Here is an 8,718-nt window from a genome sequence, read left to right as displayed (position 1 = left end):
GGGCGAGCCGCTTTTTCTCCAGGTTTTCCTTTGAAGCCCCGGCCGGCGGCTGGCAGGGGAGGGCGGCCGGGGCTGCGGCGCTGCTGCCCGCGCCCTTCCTCCCTCCTCCTCCTCCTCCACCTCCTCCTCCTCCTCCTCCTCCTCCTCCCCGCTGACAGTCTGGGGCTCGCTCCGGCACCGGGCTGGCCCCGGCTCCCGCAGCCCCCCAGCCCCGTCTCTTCATCATAATAATAATAACAACAGCAGCAGCGGCGGCAGCGGCATTGCCGGGCAGCGCGGAGGGCGGCAGGCGAGAGGAGCTGCGGAGGAATTCGGTTCCTTTTCCTTTAAAAAAAAAAAAAAAAAAAGAGAGGGATGTTTTAAAAATGCAAGCGGCTTGCCCAGCTGCACACACCCGCCCTCCCTCGGCCGCCTCCCTCCCCCGGCTGCGCACACACCGCACGCTCGCACCCGCTCGGGTGTCAAACCCCGCCGGGCACCCAGCCTGCTGTGGGCACTGCCCCGGCCCCCCCGGCCCTTCCCAGCGCCGCCGACCGGAGCCTCCCCCGCTTCCAAATGGTGAGTTTCTACCTGGTTTTGTGGCGACTCGGGGTTTTTCTCCATCCCCGGGGCTGGCGGAGGGGGCGGGGAGGCAGCGCCTTGCTGCTGCTGCTGCACGCTTTGTGCCAGGGGCCGGGAGCGAGCCTGCAGATTCCTGCTCTTATTTCTGCATTCCTTCTCGTTGAAACAATGAAAATAATTCCGTCACTGCCCCAAACTTCCTCTTCGTTATTTAAATGCGGAGACTTTTCGTGTATTTGTCGCAAGCGACCTTGTTGGGAGCTGTAAGGAACCTGCCGCGCCATGTCATTTTTTTTTTTTTTGTATAAACGATTAAAAATGGAATGTATTCTCTCAACAGAGGGTCCTTAGAGAAGCTCTTTCCTTCCACCTGTGTGTCCTGTTTTGTAATCTTGAGCCATGAATTGAACTTGCCTGCTATTCTTTTCCTCTTTCTCCTTTTGATCTTTTTTTTAATGATTATTATTTTTTGATCCCCGTTGGTTTTGGTATTTTTATTTTTATTTTTTTAAATTTCTTTTTTGCAAGGACTAGTTTGTTGCGCCCCTCTCAATCCCTGAGACCCTAACTTGTGATGTTTAGCTTTTAAATCCACGGGTTAGGCTCTTGGGAGCTGTGAGTTGTGCTTTGACATCTTTATTTTATTTTAGAAATATATCCTCTCTCAATGTGTATATGTGTGAGCGCGGGTGTGTATATTTAGAGCCGTATACACACACATACAATAGTGTTTAGAGACCTTTTAAGGAAAAAATAAGTGTATTTCTCCTCCTTAGGCTCCATCGGCTGATGTAGGGCGGTGGTTATGGCCATTTTCTGTATAAAAATCAAATTAAAATCAGCGTTCGTACCGCTGAGATTTTTTTTTCCTCATTTTTTTTTTCTTTTTTAATGTGTGTGTGTATATTCACGAGATAATTTTCCAGCTGATCCAGATATGGGGGTGTATGTGTGTACACACAGAGTGATTATTATATATGCGTGTGTAGATAAGATATACATGATATGGATGTAAATACAGTTCTTGAGGTGTGCGTGGCGATCCACAGACGTATTAATTAATACAGCCGAATTAAACCATAAATACAGATACTTCAATATGGAGGAATATTAATACCACGCCTGTGGTAAAAGAGGGAGATTTTTTTGCAGCAGGCCACTGCATAGAGCATCTCGTTTTTGATTTTTTGATTTATTTTTTTTGCCTTCCTCCCCTTCTTGAGAGCAACACAGAGTACCCTGAGAGCGTAACAGTAACAGCTCGGTACATTGGTGCTTGACCTCAGCTGAAATCCCAGCATGCCTCATGCTTCCAAGTTTAAAACTGAACGATTAATCTTGGAAATGTGCTCTATGGACACACCGAAAAAAAAAAAAAAAAAAAAAAAAAGGTTAAAAAAAAAAAAAAAAAAAAAAAGGAGATAGAAAAAAAATAAAAATAAAAAGCCAGGAGATGGGTTGGATTTTGTAGGTTGGGAAAATAAAGTGCAGAATAAAATGGTTGCATGTATTAATGGTTGGAAAGTAAAAAGAAATGCTGAAGTTTTCTTCGAGTCCTTTTCTAGAACTTCCAGCTTTGCTGCTTTTCCGGGCTATATGATATGTAAATGATGAATCAGAAATGTTCAAATTGTTTCCTGCTGCTGCTGTTTTTCTTTATTAGATTTTTTTTATGTTGCTGTAAAATTAATTATGGTTGGAACTGTATTTCTTATCTCTGTTCTGCAAGGCAATTTATAATGAAGTTACTGTACCTTGTTATGGCACCGAATTACTGTTTGATATTTGAATGCAAATGCTTGAACTTAAAACGATGCACCAAAAATTAATTGACGGTGTAACATTTTGCTATTTAAGAGCTTTAGGATATGTTTGCTGGTTCCTGTTGTTTAACAGTTATTGAACTGGAAAAGGTTGCTTGTTTGATTTTGATTTTTTTTTTTTAATTAATTTTAGCTGCTTTTTCTTGCCACTGTAATTTCACTGAGCGTTTTACCTCAGCGCGAGGGGGGTATCATTATCTAGATTAGTCATAGTGACCTGAGGCCAAAGGAGATGGTGAGAGCCAAGGCTTTTTTGGGATTTTGTTTGGTTGGTTTTGATTTTTTTTTTTAAAATTAATTTTAGCTGCTTTTTCTTGCCACTGTAATTTCACTGAGCGTTTTACCTCAGCGCGAGGGGGGGGGAGGAACCAAAAAAAAAAAAAAAAAAGCCACGAAAGCCTTGTCCTTCTGAATTTCTACATTATTCCAAACGTTCTTTAATTCCAAAGCGAGCCGCATTTATTTTCTGTTACCTGCTTGGAACCCGGAGCGCTGCAGCCCCGCACCTTTGTCCAGCCATTACCACACCCGCAAAAAATAAACAAAAAAAAAAAAAAAAAACGCTTTTTTTGGGGCGCTTTTCCCCCTTTCCCCAACCTTTTAACCCCCGGGAGGGAAAGGGGGGAGAAAAAAAAAAAAAAAAAAAAAAAAAAGCCACGAAAGCCTTGTCCTTCTGAATTTCTACATTATTCCAAACGTTCTTTAATTCCAAAGCGAGCCGCATTTATTTTCTGTTACCTGCTTGGAACCCGGAGCGCTGCAGCCCCGCACCTTTGTCCAGCCATTACCACACCCGCAAAAAAAAAACCAAAAAACAAAAAAAAAACCGCTTTTTTTGGGGCGCTTTTCCCCCCTTTCCCCAACCTTTTAACCGCCGGGAGGGAAAGGGGGAAAAGCGCTTTGTCTGCGAGGCTGCGGCGGATCCCCCGCGCATCTCCGCGCATCCCTGCGCTTCCAGGGGGGGGTCCCCGCGTTGGGAGCCCCCGCGATGTCCCCGCTGTCCCCTCCCCGGGGGTCGCTATTGTGTCCGCGGTGCGGGGCGGGGGTTGCGCGGGGCTGCGGCAAAACAATGGGCGGGGAGGGATGGTTTGGGAAAAGGGGGACGGAGCCCGCGGGGGCTCCGCGCAGGCGGAACCGGGAGCAGCTCCCGGTCCAGACGCATCAATTCCGCGGCTGGGGTTTAAAGGGACAGACAGAGCGCTCAGCCCCCCCAAAAAAAAAAAAAAAATGAGCGGAGGGGATGGAAATAAGAAGGGAGAGAGAATCCCGCGCTGCCCCCCGAGGGTGATTTTCCACGGGGAAAGGCGAGGAGGAAAGGAGGGAATAGCGGCTGGAATAGAACAGCCCCCCACACCCTTTTCCTTTGCCTTCTGCGCCTCCGCGCTGCAGAATTCCAGGTTCGGGGCGATTCTCAGCCCGGCGGCTGCAGAAATGTCAGCGCGGGTGAAACTCAGCCCCGGTAGGAACAGGCAGCCGGGATCGTTCCTGTTCGAGCAGGCAGAGCTCATCCACAACCATTCCTGCAGCGATTTTCACCTTCCGCAGACAAAAGGAGGGATATTGCGCTTGGGCCCCCCCATTTTGTCTTATTCCTTTTGATCCAAGGCTTGCTTCTTTTAGTGTTACAGAGTTTTTCTAATAACAATTTCATCAATTTCCATGATGTTATGTTTTCATTAGGAAAAAAAAAAAACAAATCTGTGGACAAAAAGGTTGTTTTTTTCTCATACAAGGAAAATAAATATTAGGCATTAATTTAATCAATAAATAGAATAAGTAAAGCTTAATAAGGATTGCAGATCTTTTTCAGCCCTAAAATAAAAACCACCAGGCTGGAACAAGTTTCAATCAAAAAGTATATCTAATATGCTGCCACTATATTTAATATAAAGCATTGCTAAATATTCTGTGCAATACGTGATGCAAATAATTACGAAGGAGAAAGATAAGCAAATGAGGCGTGGGATTTTTTAAAATATGGTTATTTTTTAACAAAAAATATATTGTAACTTCTGCAAAACTCTGGTGTCTGGGAGTTTTGTCCGAGCAGCAACTGGAGATTTGAGCTCGGTGACTTTGACCTCGTTGTGGCTGAGTTGGAACTTGCTCTCCCAAGTTGAAAGGCACAGGGTTTGGTGGCAGGAAAAGGTAAAAATAAAAGGTCCGAGGCATTCTGCAGTTTTCCATTGTTGCTCTTTTATTTCCAGGGGTTTAACAGGACCTAAAGTTGCACAGTGCTGCAGCTACAAAAAAAAAAAAAAAAAAAAAAGAGAATACTTTTACTGCCTTTCTTCCCTGAATCATTTCCAAGGTACTTAAGGATTTATTGGGCCAGATAGCAAATTGCAGTTGAGATGCTGTGTAGTGGCCAGTGCTGATTAGATGATTGATTAATTCCTGATCGATTTCTAATTCCTAACCTAAATCACATTATAAATGCTCGATATTAAAATGCAGTTTATGCCAAAATCTGATTGCAAAGTCAGTCAAAATGCCAGTTGGAAATACCATAGTATTCCTATTTTTTGTTTGATTTGTTAACCCTTTAATTCCTCTGTAAGGAATTGCTTGGCCATACCTCAGTGCTTTAGAGCAATGAAATGCTTTTTCATAGGAGTTTTGTGCACAATCCCTGGAATACCAGGAGACACTGCAATTCCCAGAGCGTGAACTCCACGTTCATGTGCACCTCCAACCACTGCCAAACCATTCGGATTTTTTAATTTTTTCTCCTTTTTCCACCCTAAATTTTGTTCCCTTCTCCGTGAGCGAGAGGAGGGGGGAAGGCAGGCAGGGTTGAGGAGTTCAAGGCGTGGGTTTCCCAAAGGTACAATTCCAGTTCTGCACGAGGCTGGAGCTCGGGGAGAGGAGCCTCGGTGCCAACTGTGCCGCATTCCTGCTGCCCTGCCTTTTTCCCAGGGCTCCCAAGGAAAGAGCATCCCAGTTCTTCCTCACTCTTGGGAACACACACATTGTTTCAATAATCCAGGCAATAAATGCTAATTAGTAATGCTTAAGGACCCTACCAGTCAGAGTAATTATCATAATTTACCTCTTCCTTGGTAAAAAAAAAGGCATTCCTTGCCGATTTTTAATTTTTTCTTTTTTTTTCCAAATGGTGTTTTCTCCCTTTTTTTTTTTTTTTTCCCCCTCTGGAAAGAATTCCTGGTTGGATAAGCAATAAATATACAGCTTTGAGACACGCTTTGTGTATGGCACAGGGAGCTGGAGCTGAGCATGTGTAAAGATTTTCCCACACGTCAAAATTTCTTTAAAACCTGAGATTTTTTTTTCCCTTGGCCTCCCCTCTGCGCTCTCCCCTCCTTCCCCAGCCCCACCAAAAACCACTTGCAGAGGGAGAACAAAGGAAATCAGGAACTCTAAAGGCATCATTAAGTATGAAGAGCAACAGCAAGACAGAGTGTGATATGACAACATATTTTATGGCACAAAAGTAGAGATAATTAAATAATTCAGTGGTATTCTTAGCTAATTAGCACAAAGATCTTTCAGAAGCCATCAAGAAAATGGAGCTCATCAAACCTAATAATGCGTGGGGTTTCCCGAAGATCCTGTGTTTTCCAGCATTGCTGCTGCTTCCCCACCTGATACTGTAACACCAGAGGTTGCAAAGAGTTGCACAATTTAATTGGGCTCTTCCTCAAGATAATATTTTCCATGGAAGGGGATCAGGTATTTAGAGGAAATGAATATGCATAGCTGGAATTTTCGATATTAGTCAATAGCAGAGGAAAAGCCAGATCTGTTACGAGGGATCCATTTAAAAGATTAAATTTTCAGCCAGGAGCCTCTCTTGGGTTGATTGGGATGGGGCTGGCATTTGGAGCTGCTGGATGAGTGCTGGAGTCCAAGTTCTTTATTTACAGAGCTAATTGGGGTCCTGGATTGGCTGGTTTCAGCTTTTTTTTGGGCATTGAGAAATGTGTGGCCAAGTCCAGAGGAGGTTTGGGATCTCTGGTTTAACCTGGGCTCTCATTCCAAGGCCAAAACCAAACTGGGAAGAGCTCCATCATCATCTGTGGATTTAGGTCTTCAGTAGGATGGCTACAGCTCTCATGCCATGCAAATATATTTTCCCTTTGGATTCATGAGGTTTTTTTTTTTTTTTTTACCTGGAATCAGTAGCTGCTGATGCTCCTGAGCTGAATCCAGGTTAGCAATCCACAGATCCTATCCATGGGCAAGGACCTGCAGGGCATTGATCCTGCTCCTGGAAAACTCAGGGAGGCACGTTCTCAGTAATTAGGTGCATCAAATATTGCTCAGAATATCTCTCTGTATTATTCAGAATATCTCATTATGCTCCTTTGATCTGAATGCATCCCAAGTTCACGAGAGGCATTTGCAAACTCCCATTCACTGCCTCTGTGGTTGATATATTTGGGGTTCCTTCTCCCTCTGCCAAACAAAGGAATGGCTGAAAATTTGACTTCGCCAGCCACTTAAAAATCTCCTGCTTTAAATAACGGAAGGGGATGTGCATCAGTCTTGGATTCAGCAATAATTCTGTTTTTTACTCTGCGCCCAGACTGAACTTTCCTCCTGTGTTACAGTTTTGGTGCTTTTTACTCCATGGATAACCCACACAAGTCCTGCAGTGGGGTAAGGTCTGAGAGTTTGGGATTGTTTTTATGCATGGAGGGGAAAAACCTCCAGGCTCCCCTGAAACTATCCCTAGAACATGGAAACAGATTTTTCCCTGCCCAAAAAGAGGTGGAGACTCATTTGTAGAAGGAAAAAGGAGAGGATAGGAGGGGAAAAGACACCCAAAGGGCTTTGGCCAAGAATGCAAATCACATCACGATGTTTCTGTCTCCTGGTTTACAGGGCTGCTGTTCTTTAAGCACAAATTCTTCCTCTCTGGAACCTTCCTGGTTGGGAATGAGGTTCTGACATGCCAGGAGACCTTCTGGTGTGCCCCCACGTGTAACAATGAAATCCATGGTACTGCTGTGAACAAGTCATGCCTTTTTTCTCTTCTGTTTTTCTGTCGTTCACCCAATGCTCTGGCACTGTATTTGAATATATGAGGGCATTCCAACCAATTTAAAAAAAATATATATGTATAATTTCCAAGATGAAAGAGGAATCTCTGCTTTCCTTGGTGAGCCTGCTTGCAATTGTTTTTATTTAACAGCTCTTCCCACACTGCAGTCAATGAATCTATAATCTCCTGGGCTGAAATGTCTGACACTTCCAGAATAATTTATTTGCTGCCTCGACTCGCAGAGCTCCACCTACAGCAGTGTCTCAGCAGTGGGCTGGTGGTGAATCTGATAGAAATGTCTGGTTTTTGGGTGTGGGAGGGAGGGAGGGAGGGATGGAAGGACGAACAGAGGCTCTGCTGTGCAGTGTGTGCCTCTCACACCACCCTTCCAGCCAGGCGTGTCCCACCAGCAGCTGGAGGATCTGATGGACAAGGAGTGGATGAGCTCTGGCTGAGTTTATTCCTTGCTGCTGAATAAATCGAGTTTATTCCATGGCTGCTCCTGCCAGGCACCAACACTGACCCAGCCCTGGTGCTCTGTGCTGTGGCATCCCTCTGCAAGGTGGACAGGAGGGCAAGGAGGAGAAGCTGAGAGAATCTCCAAACTGCTCCCTCTGGCTGCTCCAAGAAGCTGAACTTTCCCTGGAAGCTGTGCCTGGTGCTCCCAGGCCACTGCACCCTTCTCACTTGACTGCCCTGCTGGTAGCTTCACTTTTAGGATGAATTATGCAAGAAATGCTGTGAAGCATCAGAAATGCTGAGGATTGAGAAGAGTCCTCTCGGTGCACGAACTTGTTTGTGGATAAAGTCCCACTCACCTGGATTCCAGCTCCTCCAGAACAGGCCACGAGGTGTGGAAAGGATCACGAATTAATCAGTGGACTTTGGTTTTGCTTTGGTGTGCTTGTATCATGTCTGAACATGCAAAGAACTCGGTTTTCCACAAGGAATCCAGTAAATGGCACCTCTGTGAATCAGTTACTTGAAGTGTGTTTGTCTCTTTTGCTCACCCCTTTCTCCCCTTCCCACCAGGGCTTGCAGAGCATCTCCTTCCCTGCATGGAGTGGTTGGGGCTGCCTTCTTCCTGGGGTTTGGATGCCAGCTTGGGAAGAGGGTTGGTGGGCTCGTGGAGCACCTCACACACAAAATCTGCCTTTCCATTGAATTGTGTTTTCACTCCACCAGTGTCTGCTTGTTGCATCTCACTGTTGAAGGCCCAAATAGGGGGAAAAAAATCCTGAAATCTGGATATTTCTCTCCGCTGTTTGATGGATAATTCAGAGATAACAGCACAGCTTTGGTATAATTCCTGTTCTCCTTTATCCC

The 8,718-nt window shown here is 45.1% G+C and overlaps 1 long non-coding RNA gene across 1 annotated transcript; it reads left to right on the top strand.

Annotated features, from left to right (window-relative positions):
- The first annotated feature begins 373 nt into the window (after positions 1 to 373).
- Positions 374 to 8,369, top strand: LOC121340890. The gene is made up of 2 exons (XR_005953356.1): positions 374 to 558; positions 7,902 to 8,369. It is a non-coding gene; the product is annotated as an uncharacterized LOC121340890 (long non-coding RNA).
- Positions 8,370 to 8,718: the final 349 nt, after the last annotated feature.

The sequence above is a fragment of the Onychostruthus taczanowskii genome, unplaced genomic scaffold (assembly GCF_017590055.1).
Source record: "Onychostruthus taczanowskii isolate IOZ18803 unplaced genomic scaffold, ASM1759005v1 scaffold43, whole genome shotgun sequence".
In the NCBI taxonomy this organism is placed as follows: domain Eukaryota; kingdom Metazoa; phylum Chordata; class Aves; order Passeriformes; family Passeridae; genus Onychostruthus; species Onychostruthus taczanowskii.
Note: the sequence above shows the minus strand (reverse complement) of the source record. Positions and strands in the feature narration are given on the sequence as shown.